Source organism: Haliotis rufescens, unplaced genomic scaffold, assembly GCF_023055435.1.
Source record: "Haliotis rufescens isolate VD_foot unplaced genomic scaffold, xgHalRufe1.0.p SCAF_22, whole genome shotgun sequence".
In the NCBI taxonomy this organism is placed as follows: Eukaryota; Metazoa; Mollusca; class Gastropoda; order Lepetellida; family Haliotidae; genus Haliotis; species Haliotis rufescens.
This window is the reverse complement of record NW_025963913.1, coordinates 4,091,335-4,112,608: the sequence shown is the minus strand read 5'-3', so window position 1 is coordinate 4,112,608 and position 21,274 is coordinate 4,091,335. Positions and strand designations below refer to the sequence as shown.

Below are 21,274 nucleotides of genomic sequence, written 5' to 3'. Positions count from 1 at the left end.
TTTGGTTTTGTTTTTTTTGTTTAATGCCGCACTCAGCAATATTCCAGCTATATGACGGCAGTTTGTAAAATAGTCGAGTCTGGACCAGACAATCCAGTGATTGACAACATGAGCATTGATCCAAGCAATTGGGATATGATGACATGCATCAACCAAGTCAGCGAGCCGGACCACCCGATCCCATTAGTCACCTCTTACGACAAGCGTAGTTGCCTTTTATGGCAAGCATGCTAAAGACCTATTCTATCCCGGATCTTCAGAGGTATCTTATACGGCAAAGATTGACAAAGATGAAAATTATGTCCCTTTGCCTTTCAGTCTGGGCTGCACTGGTTTTGACAAATGTTTGGATTAAATCTTTGCTTTATGTTATGTTTGTTTGACAGTCCAGTGAGTGATATTATGAGCAGTGATCTACACCATCAGGGCATGATGACAGACAAACAACCGAGTCACCGAGCCTGACCACCCAATCCATTAAATTGCCTCTTATGACCATAGGTTGCTGGGGGCCCAGAATAGGTTGCTTGGGCCTATTCTTTCCCTATTTTAAACATATGTTTGTGTTTTTAAAATTGTATTTGTATTTGAAGCAAAGCAAGAACATCTCTTAACAAAAAGTAAGAGCATCTCTTGACGCAAAGCAAGAGCATCTCTTGACGTAAAGCAAGACCATCACTTGACATAAAGCAAAAGCATATCTTGATGTAAAGCAAGAGCATCTCTTGACGTAAAGCAAGAACATCTCTTGACATAAAGCAAGAGCATCTCTTGACGTAAAGCAAGACCATCTCTTGATGTAAAGCAAGAACATCTCTTGACATAAAGCAAGAGCATCTCTTGACATAAAGCATGACCATCTCTTGATGTAAAGCAAGAGCATCTCTTGCGTAAAGCAAGACCATCTCTTGCGTAAAGCAAGACCATCTCCGACGTAAAGCAAGAGCGTCTCTCCCCTTTCATGTTAAACTGTGGCATGAATTAGGTGGGTGAATTGCTATACACATATAAGTGCAATAATCTTGAATCAGACATTAAACCCCTTTTCACTTCACCTTCACATTTCAGCCTGAAAACATTGTCAATTAAACCATGTTTCTGGATAATCAAAATAATAATAAGTGAAATAATATAGTATACTCATTTTGAATATATGTTTGTCTATATTTTTGCCTCTCGTCTGGTCTAATTAAAAATAATCCGTTGTCTGATTTGGTCAAGTAACTTGTCTGATATCATGTTGTTGAGCCTGTATAGTTTAACATTTACGATTGAAACTAAACATGGGCACAAGTTTCCCGTAATTAAGTCCAAAATACCTTGTCCTGTAATTAACAAATACAAATATTCTATTTCTGAGGAATGTTAGTCTTCTCTAAACTCGCCCTGAAGGGACTCCGGCATTCATTAGCTAAAAGGCTATTAGCATTCCTGGTAGAAACTACTTCATATGTTATTTGTTGACAAGGGATTAACATATCAAGAATGTTGAACTGACTAAGGTATATTAATAACCTGACCTTCCTGATGAAGACTAATTGACCAGCGATTGACCAATGAAATAATGAGAGATCATTCACCGCTGCCCACAGCTGATTACTTCCTGCTGTGTACATAGCACCTGTCCATCATTCTCCCTGGTTGTATATATCAGGTACTGCATGACTGGTGACAGGTGGTGGCATGTGTCATGTTATAGAGTGTATGGTGAATAATGACATTGGAAGTTGTATATTTATCGGTAATGGTTCAATCCATACAGTTTTATTGCTGAAAAGGTTAATTATTTTTTTAACAGACAATCAGCATAGGAATTCGGCATGACAGTAACTTTCAGCCTAAGCATCCCTGAAAAACCCTACCCCTACAAACCACATCTTTTCACACATTACATTAAATTAATGAGGGGCGGTCGGGTAGCCTAGTGGTTAAAGCCTTCGCTCGTCACACCGAAGACCCGGGTTCGATTCCCGACATGGGTACAATGTGTGAAGCCCATTTCTGGTGTTCCCCGCCGTGATAATTGCTGGAATATTGCTAAAAGCGGCGTAAAACCATACTGACTCACTCACTTAAATTAATGAGGCATTCCCCAAATAACGTTTTCGGAAAAAGTACACACATTTGGGAGTGTCATGACAAGATGGGTAATTCACTATTAAAAGTACTGAAACAGGATAATTATAAAAGAATCACACTTTCATAAACAATTGGCAAATACAGGGGGGTTGCTAAAAAAAAAATTGGGAGTTACCCTTAGAAAAAGACAAAAACTATTTATTTATAATGTATTGAGAGATTAAATACTATATTTCAAAGTAGAGATAAATTATGGATAAGAGCTTCTTTATTTGCTGTAAAGACGACGTTTCCATATATATCCTTATACCGTTGTCAAGAAAATCTTATTTACCTGAAAATATATAATTGATATTGCCCTGGGATAAAAATGACATAAAAATGTTATTTGACAAACAAAGTCATGGATTAAAAATATGTGTATCTCGTCCCCACAAATCATGACCATATCCCACAGTACAGGAGAAAATTTCTCGCATCCACATCTGGACCATGGCCTAAAGCAATGTCTGATTCTGGCGATGACAAGTCGTTATTGTTGATTAGAAGACGTTTCTCCAAGGTCACAGAGGGACACACATTCTCCTTTAGTGTCTGGTTGGAGGCAAAATATGCAGACCACCATATGCTGATCACGCAAAACTGCATTTACCATACATTCCTGGTTAAACTAACCAGAATAGTGTCTGTTCGTGGCCCGAAGAACTGGAGTTGAGAAACAGGTGAAATTATTTTTATTTGCAAACAAATACCAACAGCACAAATCACTTAAATCAGTTGCAGAGACACGTGTGGACTCGTGTTAGAATACGCAACCAGCCCTCTCTTGCTTCAGGCGGACCGATGGCCCAATCGTCTGAGGCGCTGCAATTCACTGTGCAGAGTTGCGCCCCTTAGGCGTGCCAGAAACCTTTGATCGTGGTTCAAAATCGCCCTGGTTATATTTCTAGGTTTGTAAGCACCATAACCGTGATCCTGGGGTTCAAAGTTGTAAGATTGTGGTAAGATTCATCGTATCCGGCTTTCCTCTCACATCAAGCTGACATGTTGTGACAGAACACAAATACTATTCGAAGCCCCGTTAAATCTCATTCACTCACTATTGTTTGTGCTTTAGAATCGACTAGGATTGGTCGGTAGCCAGGCTCCGTGACATAGCGGATTGCCAGTCATTCTACCTGGTAGCGCGGAACGTTTCTCATTTTCTCAACCACTAGCTTGTCGGCCTAGACACCATCATTTAAAGGCCACCGTGGTATTCCTGGAATAATGCAGACTGGCAAAATGCAACAAACAAAACAAATCAGCGAAATCTTGCTATTTCAAATTGTTGTGATTATTTCATGTTTTGTTTGTTTGTTGTTAAACACCGCACTCAGCAATATTCCAGCCATATGACGGCGGTCTGTAAATAATCGAGTCTAAACCAGACAATGCAGTGATTGACATCATGAGCATCGATCCACGCATATGGATACCATGACATGCATCAACCAAGTCATGCAGCGAGCCTAGCCACCCGATCCCGTTAGTCGCCTGTTATGGCAAGCATGGGTTGCTATAGTCTTATTCTAACCTGGATCTTCAGTCATGTCAGTGGTCTTTACTTCACTGTATCCAGTGTTAATCGAGTATAATGGGTACAATGTGTGAAGCCCATTTCTGGTGTCCCCCGCCGCGATATTGCTTGAATATTGCTAAAAGCGGCGTAAAACTATAACCATTCACTCACTAATTGAGTAAAATCCAAATCAGACGCCTGTTCAAGACAATACGGTACTTCGGCAGTCGACAACCTTCAAACTATGGCTCCATCAAATTTGCGTCTTCTGTCTGAGTGACGACGTTAAACACGAGACATGTGTGATGTACTTATATTCAGAAAGCTAATGCTGAGGCGGTACTCGTGATGAATTATGCATGGCGGTAATCAGTATCTGCCACAAGGCCATTAACGTCGCAAGACAGGGATCTCAACCACGTTATGCCCCGTAGCGACCCACAGACTCACATGTACCCACACACTAGAAAATGATTTATACAGACCCTGAGAACACACTAACGATATCTGTAATAATAGTCGTTTGTACACCAATGCTATACCATCAAATCTGACATTGGGAGTTAATTTCGATTAATTCGCGTGACCTTATTCACTCACTGCCTGTGGATAATTGTCATATAGTACACACGATCTTTCTTAAAAAGATGCATTAATATTATTAAACTCATCCGATTGTGGCAAACGATAATACTATATTTCGCGCTCAATATTTTCTTGGTCACTTTGAGTAAGATAAGACAGATATATACACGTACCTGCTCTAGCTGATCAAATAGACATATAGAACATTATAAATCTTATAAGATGCTTATAGATATGAGTCAAATTGGCCCGAAAATGAGAAGAAAACCACCCCTTCGAATCTAAGCGAAGCTTTTTTTATGTTAACATACATAACTTTTTTTTAAAATGAAAATATTGTCCACATGTCCAGCGGTTTACTGTGACGAAAAGGAGGAAGCGGACATAAAATGTAGATTCATTAACATCAACTGTCCTTTCAGTGAGATCGCTATGGGAAAACGCGTCTCACCATTCGCAGTACAGAATAGAGCGGTATTCTTTTTTACCATTACCAAAACCGTATAAATAAACATTTATAAATACATACACTTCCATTTGCAAAATAATTATCGAGACCTAAAGAAAATTATACGATACTGGGACCTGTCATTTGTCAAAAACAATCATGCTAACATAAACAAGAGTCCAAGTAAATTATAAACCGTTCATACATCTATCAGATGTATGGCATATATAGCGATGATGATATGCTATCGTATGACTGTCTGACCCCGAGCATATCAGTCAAGACGAGTTAAGTCTAAAGCTAATTTGGATTGATCTAGCAAGCGATGTAGAACTTATTGGACGCGTCCGCGCCTTAATGACCACTCAAGACCCTAATGGACTGTGGTCATTGGGCTGGCTCGGACAATCAGTGACCACTAGTCTGGTTAATTCCACGATCCAACCGAAAAGTGGTCAAACTAAATGTTATTCATGGGAATCCCTAGTGTTCCCGTTATATTCTATTGCATTAAATCTATTGATTTTCTTGTAACAGTGGCTTTCATAATCAAACGCTTATATAAGTGCGTTCGCTTTGTTATTCGATGTAAAGGCTTGGCGATTATGTCTTGTGTACTTTGGTGAAAGCGTATCTATCAATCTCTTAATTGGATGTCTTTGTAATTGTATTTCTTTCTTTGTTGTTTAACTCCGCATTCAGAAATATTTCAGCTATATGCGATGGCGGACTGTAAATAATTGAGTCTGTACCAGATAAACTGTGATAAAGTGATTGATATGATGAGCAACGATGCATGCCGTCGAGGTCTGACGGGGAATCAACCAAGTCACCGAGCCTAACCACCCCATCTAATAAAGTCGCCTCGTTACAACAAGCATAGGTTGCTTGTGTCCTCTCTTAACCGGAATTAGACTGACATTTAGTCCCAGAAATAAAGTTAAATCTTATCAAAAATTTATACTGCACAATAAAAAAAACCAATTAAAATCCAAACGGAGCAACAATCCTTAATTTCCTAGAGCTGAGGTAATCTAGACTTGCCAAATCATTCTAAACCTGAATTGGTTTTTTATTTATTCTCTAGAGTCTGGGCGACAGATTAAACTAGCATCCTCATGGCTTTTATTTAACATAATAATCCGAACCCATAAAAGCTACATATGAATATTCATATATGCATTTATAAAATCTACTCATCTATTTGGGGAAAAATATACCATGTATTTGAAATTAGAAACGTCACCTTATCTCTAAAGGACAGATTTAGAATACAAGTTTGTCCTGGACACTGAACCACTGATTGGCACGAATTAGGCACAATTTTAGGGGTCAATTCAAAAGATCGATGTATATCCACACAGACTAAAGTCTCTCTCTCTCTCTCTCTCTCTCTCTCAACCACTACCCACCTCACGTTAAGGCCACTAAATGTTTCAGGTTAAATTGCATCCCTGGAGATGCATCTCATTCTGTATATGTAACATAAGGGTTAAGAGAGAAAAGAGTTTGACAGAAAGTACTTAAATGAAGAAACAACAAAACATATTTCAAAACTGAGACAAATTTAATAAAATAAATCTATATGGAAAATACTGAAAGATGATATCATCTAGACACTCCTTGACAGGTGACTGAATAAAACAACTGAACGACATTTGAGCTCACCACATATTTAATAGATAATTTTAAAACTATAATTGTTTCGTATATGCACTAACTGTCGAAAATGTCCAAAATTGAAAGTATCCAAAAGGTTTGTCCGAAAGGTGCCAAAAGGGAAAGTACACTAAATGTCCACTGTGATATTAGGTGCCATTTCAAACGTCCACCTAACACACAGTGAAGAGACTCTTCAGGAAAGAAAACACAGTCGGGACACATGATCGTGGCTGCCTCAGGGCTTCTTCGTCCACAAGAATAATCTCCATGTAGGCAGTGCTGGTAGGGGCTGGGACAGGGGTCAGGGGGTTGGGCAGGACAGATAGGGGGTTGATGCGGATCATCCACTCAGTATCGGAACACTGGGAGGGGAGACAGAAAAGAAGCCTCTATTTGATTACACAAATAAGTAATGAAACAACGGACTAGAATGGTAAAAATAACGAGGGTAGCGAAACGTGACTCAATGTACCATGTCCCGCAAGTCTACTAGGCTATATGTGAGAATATCGACTTGTTGAATAATTTTGAAAGTAACGTGTAATTCAAGCTTGTTACAGGTTCCGTGAATGCACAGTTGGTTGTGTTCCCTACATGTTGTTTGTTTGTTTGTTTGTTTGTTTGTTGTTTAACGCCACACTCAGAAATATTCCAGCTATATATGATGGCGGTCTGTAAATAATCGAGTCAGGACCAGACAATCCAGTGATTGATATGATGAGCATCGATCCACGCAATTGGGATCGATGACATGCATCAACCAAGTCCCAACATGTTGTTCCCCTACACACAACCTACTGGACGAGGGACAGGAATGGCGACGGGGGAGACCGTCTGCAGAGGAGATCCTTTCTTGTGGAGCTTGTCTTGAGCTGTGGAAGGAAAATAAGTAATTAGGCTAAATAAATACGAAAGACACAGGGTTCATGACTAATTCAGATTCAGATCAGATTCAGGTTCAGATTCGCCTTAGACTCAGTCCTTAAATTGTCGGAAAAGATATCATCAGAATAGGCAACAATCCGACAATCCATATGATTATCGTTCACATTATTCAATCCACTGGATCGCAGGCACCAAACAAACAAACGAAAAGACCATTGGGAATCTGAGAAAAGGCCAAGAAAATAGATCGACCACTTTTTCTTTATTAGTAGATATAAAAAGATGTAAATTAGCTGTTTTTGAAAATAGCATCACTCACTAGGCCTAGGGCTAAGTACTGATCGTTGGCTTCGACTAGAATATTGGAATTTAGAACATAAAAACACAAACCCGAGACAATAAAGAACACAGATTATACCTTGGTGGTAGACCCTGGCAGCACTTGCATACATGATGCAGAAATCACCAGATAGGAGAAACACAGAGCGAAATGAGAGCAGAGTCGTGAGATTTGCTACAGCAATAAACAACAAAATGGCGTCGTTTGGATTAGGACGGTTGTTATGGGGATGCTAGTAATCTCGCGTCATTTTGTGCTATCTTAGACTGGTTAGCGGACGTTCCTGCGATGGACTGGAAGGAATCGAAATCAGGTCAAACAAAGGATCCCGAAACCGGTATAACATCATCTCGACCAAGTTCTCGTGGACTTGAAAAATTGAATCATGAAATATCGTTATGATTAATTAACGAAGATAGCTGAATGTGTGCTTGTACTTATAAAGTGAAAACAAGCCATTCCGCCGATAAGGAATGTCACATACTAATGTAAAAAAAATCAAAGTGCTCTTTTCGAGAAATGTCTATTTTCTTACCGATTAAAAAAAGACATCATTGAATATTTTGTGGGGTGAGATGACAGCCAGCGGTTATAGATCTATTAGCAGTGAACTTAACACTGCATCTGCACGTACTTTTCTTTCACTTCGAGCTGGTACTGTACGTACCCTGCACACGCCGCTAAATATAGTCACAATGAACTGAAGGGCACGCACCTTTTGTACTAAACCTCGAACATAAGGTTTACATGGTGGTCTTGTCGCCCAAGGCGCCACAATTCGCTTTGCAGAGTTGCGTCCCTTAGAACACCAGAAACCTATGATTGTTTGTTCGAATCCCGGTTAGTTCGATTATGTTTCTAGGTTTGTCAGCACCATACACGTGCTCGTGGGTTTCACAGAATGGTAAACGTCTGAGACCTGCATCAATTCGGGCTTTCCTCTTTGATATAACAGGAATATACTGTTCAAAAGGGCGTCACCCAGTCACATCGTTGAACAAATTGAAGTTACGATAGCAAGTATCTGATTTTTACCAGGAGGGGTAATTTAAGTATGAACGTTTAACGCCGCGGTCAGCAATTAATATTCCAGTTACATGACGTCAACATAAATAATGACTGATATACATTTTATCATGAGCAACGTTTCACGAAACCAGTAAGGCTATTAGTCGTCTTAGATAAACTTGAAGTACTGGGGCCTTGTCTATAGTCATTAGGGGCCAGATGTGTCGTTTTCCTCCGGATAGGTTACTTACGTCAGTACACCCGACTTTTATTGTCTCATTTAATTGTTGTTCAGTTAAGATTTAACATAAACAAAAATAAGAACATTTAGGGTGGTATATTGCATGCACTATACAAGCATAAGACTAACTGACTGCTTGCTCAATACCAACATAAGGCTGACTGACTGCTTGCACAATACCAACATAAGACTGACTGCTTGCACAATACCAACATAAGACTGACTGCTTGCACAATACGAAATAAGACTATATGACTGCTTGCACAATACCAACATAAGACTGACTGACTGCTTGCACAATATCAATATAAGACTGACTGACTGAATGCACAATACCAACTTAAGACTATACTGACTGCTTGCACAACACCAACATAAGACTGACTGACTGCTTGCACAATACAGACATGAGACTGACTGACTGCTTGCACAATACCAACAGAAGACTGACTGACTGCTTGCACAATACAGACATGAGACTGACTGACTGCTTGCACAATACCAACAGAAGACTGACTGACTGCTTGCACAATACAGACATGAGACTGACTGACTGCTTGCACAATACCAACAGAAGACTGACTGACTGCTTGCACAATACAGACATGAGACTGACTGACTGCTTGCACAATACCAACAGAAGACTGACTGACTGCTTGCACAATACAGACATGAGACTGACTGACTGCTTGCACAATACCAACAGAAGACTGACTGACTGCTTGCACAATACAGACATGAGACTGACTGACGGCTTTGAGCCGGTAGCAACACTGATCCCACTCCACTGTTGTCGACGTCACCCCCAATAACTCAAGGTGCAATTTAGTCATCCGCCCACATCTCCCTCCCGTGTTGACATTCATTTGCTAGTGTCAGCTTAGCAGACATGCTGGGAATACATTCGATAAGGCTACCATAGCATCACACATGATTTATTTTCCAATAAAGGAAGCATTTACTTGGAGAAAGGTCTTGTCTCCGTACACACAGAGATCTCAGCAAACCTAACATTAATGCAATCGGAAATTTTACAGGCAAACTGGTATTCACTAAAAGTAGATATAACAACACTCATTTGATAATATATTTTCAACACTATTGCTGAATGGCTCGGTTCCGAAAAATGTTTTATATATCCGCGCTTATGAAATAATATTTCACAAAACGGCTTTGACCAATGTGCCTCACTTCCACAATTATACCAAATCAACAATCATGATCTCAAAGTGACCAAGCTGCATTTTATATTGAAAATGCGCCATGTTCATTTGTCTTTATCTTTCGGAGACAAAAGCGAGACAATCCGGTATGTCAATAACCCCCAAGATGTTAAAAATGAAAATTTACAACAAAATAACAATTGATTAAAATGTGTTTTCAAGTGTTCTCTCGTCATAAATGTCTTAAAGTCATATGCTTTTTTATATCTTCTTACGTATAATTTAAAAAGTACATAAAAATGTTTAATACCACATAAATAATTTATCTGTATGTACACATGTGTAGGTGTCTCATCTGCGTGATAAGGCCCTGCATTGTCTTATTATGTATATATCTGTACATGTAATTTTATGCGTAATGCTATAATAAACAAGTCATACATTCGTTCGTTTGTTCATTCCGACACGGGGGCACGGGTGGCCCAGTCGTCTGAGGCGCCGCGAATCGCTGTGCTCAGTTGCGTCCCTTGGGCACGCCAGAAACCTATGATTGTGAGTTCGAATCCCGGTTCGCCCCGATTATGTTTCTAGGTTTGTCTGCACCATACCTGTGTTCGTGGGTTTCACCGAAGTGGTAAACGTCTGAGACCTGCATCACTTCGGGCTTTCCTCCCACATTAAGCTGACACGCCGTGATATAACTGGAATACTGTTAAAAGCGGCGTTAAACCCAACTCACTCACTCACATTACTTCTATATCCACGACAAGCGTCAAAGCTTGAAGTGAATTTTGTTGCTGGACGGTGTTCACCTATTTTTTATAGGTTAAAGTACATGTAATTAGAAGATGTGGGTTGACTATGTGCTCAATAATGCACACTGCCAATGTAAATAAATGCCAGTTTTTAGGTGATGTGAACTCATATTCCCTCAAGATGGACAACATGCCAACAGTGGCGTCAAGCAAACAAACAAACAAACAAACAAATAAATGCATTGTTTATCATTGTAACATCATGAGCATCGATCCACGCAATTGGGATCGACATGCATCAACCAAGTCAGCGAGCCTGATCACCCGATCTCGTGAGTCGCCTCTTACGACAAGCATAGTCGCCTTTTACGGCAAGCATGGGTTCCTGAAGACCTATTCTACCCCGGATCTTCACGGGTTTCGATCGTAGCGCCACCAGTGGCGATTACGAGCAATAACCCTTCTGTAGCGGCCATAAAATTTCCATGATGGGATTCGAACCACGGCCCTTCTGATCCGAGGTCGGACGCTTTGTCCAGATGACCAAAGAGGTTAACCCCGTCAGCAAGGGGACATGGTAAGGATGTCATCTGTGGGATGACTCCACGCCCTGCTACACTGACAAGGTAAGGATGTCATCTGTGGGCTGACTCCACGCCCTGCTACACTGACAAGGTAAGGATGTCATCTGTGGGCTGACTCCACGCCCTGCTACACTGACAAAGTAAGGATGTCATCTGTTGGATGACTCCACGCCCTGCTACACTGGCAAGGTAAGGATGTCATCTGTGGGATGACTCCACGCCCTGCTACACGGACAAGGTAAGGATGTCATCTGTGGGATTACTCCACGCCCTGCTACACTTCTATGACCAAGGGTGGAAACAAGACTTTCATAGTCTGGGGGTGATCTTCTGCATCCTATTGTGATTCCACAATGTTATCAGCCTAGGTTTAACTTCTAACGCTACTGACATGCAAACCGTACCGAAATGACAAGCTGTGATATCGATAAGGGTCCATTGTGGCCCACAGGATCGACATAACTCCAGAAATGAGCAAAACCTTTAAAGTTTACCGGAGCTTTCTAATTTTTCATGTTCAGTAAATTGTATCATAGACCTAGTTTTTATGGGTTGACCATGCTCACCTTAGCGAATGTGTGGTATTACTTTATGAAATAGTTTTGAAAAATCAGTTCCATTTTCAGGTCATTTAAAAGATAAAGTATAGGATTCATTGAGATTAAAATAACCGGCTTGTGATTCCAACAATGTTTTCTCAATTATTTGGAGAAAGGTTTAACAAACCTATATTGGTATGAAAGTTAAGAAGTTGTGTGAGACACTGAATTATTTACTTCTTTTTTTCTTACTATATTGTGGATATTTTGCATGTGCGGTTGCTGTTTATGACATTGTCTTTGTACCTTATGGAATATAGGGTTATCTCCCATCAGTTACACGTCCCATTTGTCACACACGTCTATATTCCCAGTTGTTACACGGCCTGGGAGGAGGCCAGGGAGGGATTAAGTAGACAACACCTGATGAGTAATGGATCAGTCCTAACTGGAGTACATAGGATTACCACAGAGACCCAGGTATACAACATGATTGCCAAGCATGAGTTTTAGCACAAATGTTATTGTGAAATGTAATAATCTGTATTGAATGTATGGTTAATCTGTGTACAACAATATGTATATGAAAAAATAACATATTCTTTGGTGATATAATTAATTGTATATAGTCTGAAATTGTTGAAATATCCCTGTCATAGACACCGAATGCTTTTTACAGTGAACATATTTCAGACTTTAAGTGATATACATGAGTTTATATGTTGCTCTTTAATGTCTTTGGTGTTACTAAACGTGTCCTCAGCGTTACCACACTTCAACAGTATTGCCTGATGCCATTGCAAATATGCAACATTACCTGTAGTGCATCATTCCCTACCGAAAGATTATTGTGACGTGAAAATATTTAAAATGTGCCAAAATTATGTTCCTTTGTGTTGGCATAATTTACCCAACTATTTGTTAGGTTAAGATGTTTCTTGATAAATCGCTTAAAGTTGTAATTTTCAAGTTTTATTTTTGTTTATTTAACAGGACAAAAAGGGGTACACGTTTTGATAATGACCCCCAAAGTACAGGATTACTTTTCTTACTTTTCTTGGATTAGGTAACACAGGGTGAACCAGTCAGTGCATTCAGCCATAACCTATGTTGGTTTAAGGTAAGGATAAGAATTTATGGATGAACAACTTCTTTATTACAATTAATAAAGTAATAAAGAAGTTGTTCATCCATAAATTCTTAGCCTTACTTAGTACTCCAACTTCTAAAAGCCTTTAAAAGAAGTTGTTGTAAGGTGTGTGACGAATGGGACATGTAAGTAATGGGAGGATACCGAATATGACATTTCTTTGTTTCCGTTCAATGGTTTTCTTCGGATTCAACTGCAAGACATCAACTGGACACTCGAAGGTTAAATAAATTAAACACTGAACCACATTTGAAACAATAATTTAATAAGTTATGTCAAAATGATATTTTTTTCGTTTATAGATACCGTTAGAAATGTCAATAATTAATTTTTTGTCCGAAAGGGTCCTAAATGGGAGAGTACACCAAATGTCTACTGTGATCGTTGGTGCCATTTCAAACTGGAAACGTCACCATTTCAAACTAGACATGTCACCTTATCTCTAAACGAGAGATTTAGAATATAAGTTTGTCGCCGTCACTGAACCACTGATTGGCACGAATTAGGCACAAACTTAGGGGCCAGTTCAAAAGCTCTCTCTCTCTCTTTCTCTCTCTCTCTCTCAACCACTACCCACCTCACGTTAAGGCTACTAAATGTTTCAGGTTAAATTGCATCCCTGGAGATGCATCTCATTCTGTTTATGTAACATAAGGGTTAAGAGAGAAAAGAGTTTGACAGAAAGTACTTAAATGAAGAAACAACAAAACATATTTCAAAACTTAGACAAATTTAATAAAATAAATTTATATGGAAAATACTGAAAGATGATATCATCTAGGCACTCCATGACAGGTGACTGAATAAAACAACTGAACCACGTTTGAGCTCACCACATATTTAATAGATAATTTTAAAACTATAATTGTTTCGTATATGCACTAACTGTCGAAAATGTCCAAAATTGAAAGTATCCAAAAGGTTTGTCCGAAAGGTCTAAAAGGGGAAAGTACACCAAATGTCCACTGTGATATTAGGTGCCATTTCAAACGTCCACCTAACACACAGTGAAGAGACTCTTCAGGAAAGAAAACACAGTCGGGACACATGATCGTGGCTGCCTCAGGGCTTCTTCGTCCACAAGAATAATCTCCATGTAGGCAGTGCTGGTAGGGGCTGGGACAGGGGTCAGGGGGTTGGGCAGGACAGATAGGGGGTTGATGCGGATCATCCACTCAGTATCGGGGCACTGGGAGGGGAGACAGAAAAGGCAAGTGTTTAGTTTTGATTTGATTTCACCAAATAACAGCAAAAAAAAAACCAAACAAAGTAATGGCAGTTATATGTTACATGGTTGGCCATGGTAACTATTGTTGTGGAATACTTTGTTCAAGGAAGAGGCCAATAGATTTGTTATAAGCTGGATAAAAAGGATGTTATAGATGTCCACGAATATACATCACAAACAGGTTGTGTCCCTACAAGGGACCTACTGGGCGGGGGACAGGAAGAACTGTTGGGGAGACAGCCTGGGGCATCCTTTCTTGTGGAGCTTGTCTTGACCTGTGGGAGAAAAACAAAGATTTTAGGTGAGATTTAGATGACATTCATTTGTGACCTAAAAAAAATAGTATAATCTGTTGCAAATGATACATCATTTTTATTTTGTGTGCACTCATATTCATCTTCAACAAGCAAAGACAGAAATAATTAAAACAGAAAAGAAAAACAAGCGAACTTATAGAAATAGGGCCCCAGAAATGAAATAAAGTGCCGGGAAAAAGACAACCATGTACGATGGTGGCTAAAAATCCAATGTTTAAGTGTATACTTTCTTTTGCCCAGCCGTTTATTTTAGGGATGCTAGATCTACGTGAGTACGAAAATAACACCCAACGGTGTGTATTCATATGAGGTCATTACAATCATTGAGACTGAATGCCTACTGTTGGGTTGGGGTCAAAATGAATCGTAGGCAAGGATGATGCACCAATTATTAGAAAGAGTGAGTCAGTGAGTGAGTATGGTTTTACGCTGCTTTTAGCAATATTCCAGCAATATCACGGCGGGGGACACCAGAAATGGGCTTCACACATTGTACCCATGTCGGGAATCGAACCCGGGTCTTCAGCGTGACGAGCGAACGCTTTAACCACTAGGCTACCTGACCGCCCCTAGGCAAGGATGATGCACCAATTATAAGAAAGAGTGAGTCAGTGAGTGTGGCTTGACGCCGCTTTTAGCAATATTCCAGCAATATCACGGCGGGGGACACCAGAAATGGGCTTCACAATTGTTAAAATCAAAACCAGGAGAAATCAAAACAATTCCAAGAACACAATTATGTATAACAATAGTTACATTATTATTTAATAGAATTCATACTATAGATTATTGTTTTAATAATAGACAATAAGGATGAGAATGATTTTCTTTATTTATATCATATTTCATTAGTATGACTGCTCGTAGGCTTCGGTTAGAAATGGAATTTTCAGCGAAAAAGACCCAAATCGATTAAAAAAACCCACACAAATATACCTTGGTGGTAAACCCTGGCAGCACTTGCATACATGGTGCAGGAATCAGCAGATGGGAGAAACACAGAGCGAAACTAGAGCAGAGACGTGAGATTTGCAACTGCAATAAACAACAAAATGGCGTCGATGTGTAGACAACGGTCGCTGGGGCGATGGTGCTAATCTCGGGCTACTTCGTATAATCACGTCATGGGTCCAGTTCACTCCAAATAAGGAAGTTCACGCCTCTAGTCTTTTTAACCTTACATCACGTAGCTAAGTAGCAAGTTTTAAGCATCTGCTGGTGTAATCTTTTTTTCTTTCATTGTTTTTTAAAAGAACTACCTGTTACATAAAATGTGCTTCAGCCCAGGGTAGCAGAAAGCCCATGACATATAGCACAACTTATCAGTACATCTTAGGTTTTTTTACAGAAAATAACATGTTTCTCACTCACACATTCACTCTTGTAATACAAACATACTGCATATATCAAATATACATGAACTATTTAAGTTTATATATCATATTGCAGTGCAGGACATGGTATCAAACATTAAAGTCTAAAGTATATAACTAAAATTAAAGTGAAAGCTGCTCCTCATTTTCGAAAAGTTGATGATACAACATCCCAGCACCACAGAATTTCTGTTGACTACCTGTCTTGAAAGCAATATCTTTTTCAATGTCGCATCGTGAAAAAGCTTCCTTTCTATAAACATGAAAATAAGCTTTTGTATTTTGGAATTTGCATCTATAAATAAAGAATTTTGCAATTAGTAAAAGTAAATCAAACACCTTATCTGTTTTTATGTTCTCTTTAACTCAAAAAAGTATCAATTCTGCACAAAATGTCATATTATAAACTTGAAAGCACTGATCTATCCACACTGACACTTCATCCCCAAATCGTTTTATTACATCACATTCTCAACACAAGTGAGTAATTGTTTCCTTTTCATTGTGACAGAAGGAGCACAAATCATTCTGAACATTGTTGAGTATGTACAGAAAAGTATTGACGGTGAGAATTCTGTTGGTAATTTTGTCTTGAAACCATCGCAGTTGACGTCCCGTGTTGTACTGAATATTATATTACAAATATTGTTCCAATTTAAGTTTTCAAATTGTAATTCCCACTTTTCCTGCGCTTTAGTATTTACATTTGTAGAAACCAATGAAAAATAAATATGCTTTGAACTGGACTTGGAACTACAAATAGTTTTTACCACACAGTGCTGGTCCTCCACAGAATCTGTAGGAACTTTAACTAAATTTAGACTTTTAAGGTATTGTTTAATGCTGCTGACAACACCATACAATTCTAAAAAGGATGAACAAATGCCACCCATTTCATTAAATTCCTCATATGATAGAAACTCCTTATTGGCCTTGACCAAATCTATAATATAGACACCCTTCTCAAACCAGCATTTCAAGAAAATGATTTCCTATTATTTTTAATATTAGGGTTATGAAAAATTGGTTCAGTTAAAAAACTACTGAAAGATTCTCAAAAACTATAAATGACTGAAAACAACTTTTCCAAAACTCATTACTTATCAAAGATAATTTTCTCTCAAAGAACGACAAACCAAATTCACCAAGTTTACTCCAATACGGATATGTAGACTTAAATAGGTGCTTCTATTTTTGACCACCTGCGAACCCAAGTCTCCTTATACATGTGACTTTAAGAGATGTTACGTATGAAAAAATATTAACCATACCCAAGCTCCCTTGCTTAAGAGGTTGAACAACTGTAATCCTCTTTACTTTGTCTCGTTTATCACTTTATAAAGCATAGCATTAAAAGTAACAAGAAATCATTTGGGGGATCAGGCAGTGATAACAATAAATAATTGAGTTGAGAGAGTTGATACATAATACAAAGGAGGACTGACTAACATCAAGTAATAATTCCATACTAAGAAGATACTCGCTCCCTTCCACCGGGATACCTTTGACATCTCTGTTAGAACGGATCATACTAGCTAGTATTTCTGCACAGGGAATATATATACGGTCATAATTGGTCAACCGCGTCCGATATTAAACCAAGATGACAACTGAACATTGATGGACACACAGCTTTTTATATCATTGTAAAATACAGATACATATTTTCTTACATTTTCACCAAATCCTCAAAAGGATAAAGATTTGTCCATAAATGACCAAGCAATGGAATCAAATGCCCTCTCAAAGTCTATATGAAGAAGCAAACCAGGATTCTTTTTCTTTATCTGTACATGAGATGGCATCATAGATTAAGTGAATATTGTCACCAGCGTATCGACCTGCCATAAAGCCAGTCTGATCTTTATTAATGATAAATGGCAATTATAAATTGATTCTGTTTGCTATGGACGAAGATGCCAGTTTATATGAACCATTCAATAGTGATATGGACCACCAGTTAGTTGTGAAGCGTTTTGGCTTGTCCCTCTTTGGAAAACAGACCTACAGTTCTGGGTAACAGGGAGTTCACCTGATTTTAAACCACAATTTAGTGATCGCAATAAAAACTGTTCAACATCTTTCCAAAAGAACTTATAAAATTCATTTGGAAAGCCATCTGAGCCAAGGCTTTTGTTATTTTGCATATTCTTCAAAGCTTTTGCCAGTTCATCAAGAGTTAATAGATCTTCCATCTCTTTCACATCATTTTTATTTAAAAAGGGGAGAGAATTTCTACCCAACAGGGAATTCAAATCACCATGTGTTCTTTGCAACTGTATAAATTATCATAGAAATTGGCTGCTACAGCAATAATGTCACTTGAATTTAGCAATGTTGTGCCATCATTTAACTCAAAATGAGTCATAGACTTGCTGACAAAATTCCTATTCTCAAGGTTTCAGAAATAACTGCTAACTCATTCACCATCCATAATCCACTTATTTCTTATGGCAAATCCAGCCATCTTGTGATTCCTAATTTCCCCTAATTCTTTTCTTTTATCTTCCAAATCATCAAAATTAATATCACTAGAAGTTTCAAGAATTTCGAACTGTTGAATCAGATTTTGTTCTTTTTCAATATTTTTTTTCTTGAAGGAAGAATAAGAAACTGTTTTTCCTCTGATTTCCAGCAGCAGGACTTAAAAAAATAATTGATCATTTATATTAAACTGAATTTCTTGATTAGGTATTTCATTTATATTGCGAGTATCACCATAATATACTGCGATTTTAACCTTTGAAATAATTTCTTTCACTAGATCTATGTAATACTTATCTTTCAATAAAGAAGTATTAAATTTCCAGTATGTTTTAGCTTTGGTCAAGAAAGAAATGAAAACCTCAGATCAATAATTGAATGATCAGTTCTATAATCTGCAGTGATTTTTGATTTTGTGGCAAAAGAAGAGTTTTTCTGAGATGAGGAAGAAATCTCATCTTGCTTGTCTGCTGGTGTAATCTGAATCATTTCGGCCTACATGTACCTTTAGAATACAGTACCACAAATACGTCACAATATCCCTTGACTTAATTTGTGACATTTTGTTGACATATACACCGCCAAAATAATGTCCTGTGACGTAAGCCTAGCCACAGGGTTGCGGGGGTTCCTTGAGTGTGCATGAGCTCCCTTCAGTGATTATCACCACTACACGCGATGTCACTGAATAAGCCCAGCGATGTTGCGAGTTTTCAATATTTGTTCACATCGGGTTATAAAAAACCCAGAAATTCTAAAAATGGTGTAAAAGTCACTGCACAACATATGAATCTACTGGTCTTCTAACTTAGATGAAACAATAAATTAATGTCATTTATGGAGGATGTGTATAACATCTTCTCCCATCGAGTTATCTCCCTTTACACAATCAATGAGCAATGTCCCTGGGCATCCACAAAAAACTGGCTTTCATTTTACACATGGGTTGGGATTTGAGCTGTCTATACATCAAGTAAACCAGAAATATTTCAATAAGATAACGGCGACCTGTAATAAATCGAATCTGGGCTAGACAAGAAAATGGTTGATAATGTGTCCCAAGCTTTCCGGCACATGACAGGTAATAAATCACTTCACCATGCCTGACCACTCCATCCATTTAGTCGCAACTCACACGCAACGGCATGCTGGAGACAATATACTAACCCAGTCCCCAGGGGTACCTAACTATGCTTTGTTTGTTTGTTGTTTTACGCCGCACCCTGCAAAACTCCATCTATATCACGGCGGTCTGTAAATAATCGAGTCTGGATCATACAATCCAGTGATTGACATCAAGAGCATCGATCTACGCAATAGGGATACGATGACATGCATCAACCAAGTCAGCGAGGCTAACCACCCGGTCCCGTTAGTCGCCTCTTACGACCAGCATAGGTTTATTGATCGATGAGAGATCATCATGAACAATCGATATGGGGTTAAATGTGAATCGATGGCCAATTTAATGTATCGGGTATCGTATCGTTCAAGGTCTGCCGACGATGCACCGGTTTACCGGTGAATCGCGACATCACTTTAATTAACCCAGCATGCCTTTAGATGAAACACTGAAGTACTGAATAACCTCAACACCAGGTTCTAGAACTGCTGTGCTGTGATGACGAGAGGCTGAAAGTGATGCTGCTGCTGTTGCTGCTGCCGCAGGAACTAGAAATAATTCCAAACTTGAAATTGTTCATATGATTGTGGACATCAAAACAGGTTCTTTGCTGTTGCCCAATATATCTATTTAACTCACGGTAGGGTGGTGACAATTCTTAAACACTTATTTGTACTAAACAGCATTTAGTGCATGATTATATAAATTTAGAACAATTTGCATTATCAAGTATATATGGAAGTTTGAATTCATGTAATATCTAGTGTAATCTTAAATTAAACAAAGAGTCGAGGATCACTTTTAAAGGTAATAATGTCAAACAAACCATCGGGTAGTGTGGATGCCAAGAGTTCCATTAAACGGTCCTTTTCCGAGCTGGAAAGGTCTGCAGGGGCTAAATTAGCCAACGTCTGGAAATCTTTGTCAGTGGGGGCACGGGTGGCCCAGTCGTCTAGGGGGCCGCGATTCGCTGTGCAGAGTTGCGTCCCTTGGGCTCGCCAGAAACCTATGATTGTGGCTTCGAATCCCGGTTCGCCCCGATTATGTTTCTAGGGTTGTCAGCACCATACCCGTGCTCGTGGGTTTCACCGAAGTGGTAAACGTCTAAGACCTGCATCACTTCGGGCTTTCCTCCCACATTAAGCTGACACGCCGTGATACAACTCACTCACTCACTCACTCACTTACTCACTTTGTGAGGTCCCTTCTTTGAACCGGTTGACTGTAAGCATTAAGTTCTGTGATGGACTGATGGTAACACAAATGTCTTTAGCTGCCTCCCTAAACGTCCCCAGCAGGCCTATGTCCGAAATGAAAATTATTCCACATAACATATCTTTCTCAAATACAAATTAAAGATGCTACTGTTAACATTGGTGTTTATTTTCCTATTAAATCTAGTTTCAACTGATAACATTTGGAATTCATAAGTAATAATATATACTGAACAACAAACGTTCCTGTGACATTGAATAAGATTTAATGCAAAGTTATTTTTTTTTACCAAATCTGAAACAATTTCGTTTTGCAACAGATAAAAGACTCCTGTAAGTGTTCAAATTGTTTAATTTGCCATACTGACTTCAGAAAATGCGTGATTTCATTAAAAAAAAAACCATGAACATGCCAAAATGTCAATTTACAAATCAATAGCGTGTGTGTCCACCTCTGGTGTGGACCAGGTGTCGCACAAAGTACTAGTCCTGTGGGATATCTGTCCATATCTGCTGGAGCATGTTTCGAAGTTCC

The 21,274-nt window shown here is 38.8% G+C and overlaps 2 long non-coding RNA genes across 2 annotated transcripts; both read right to left on the bottom strand.

Moving 5' to 3' along the window:
• Positions 1-6,221: 6,221 nt before the first annotated feature.
• Positions 6,222-7,766, bottom strand: LOC124136407. Its single transcript, XR_006861354.2, has 2 exons — positions 7,639-7,766; positions 6,222-7,207 (listed from the first exon to the last, which is right to left on the bottom strand). It is a non-coding gene; the product is annotated as an uncharacterized LOC124136407 (long non-coding RNA).
• Positions 7,767-13,713: 5,947 nt separating this feature from the next.
• LOC124136408 lies at positions 13,714-15,609 on the bottom strand. The gene is made up of 2 exons (XR_006861355.2): positions 15,482-15,609; positions 13,714-14,503 (listed from the first exon to the last, which is right to left on the bottom strand). It is a non-coding gene; the product is annotated as an uncharacterized LOC124136408 (long non-coding RNA).
• Between the last annotated feature and the right edge of the window lie 5,665 nt (positions 15,610-21,274).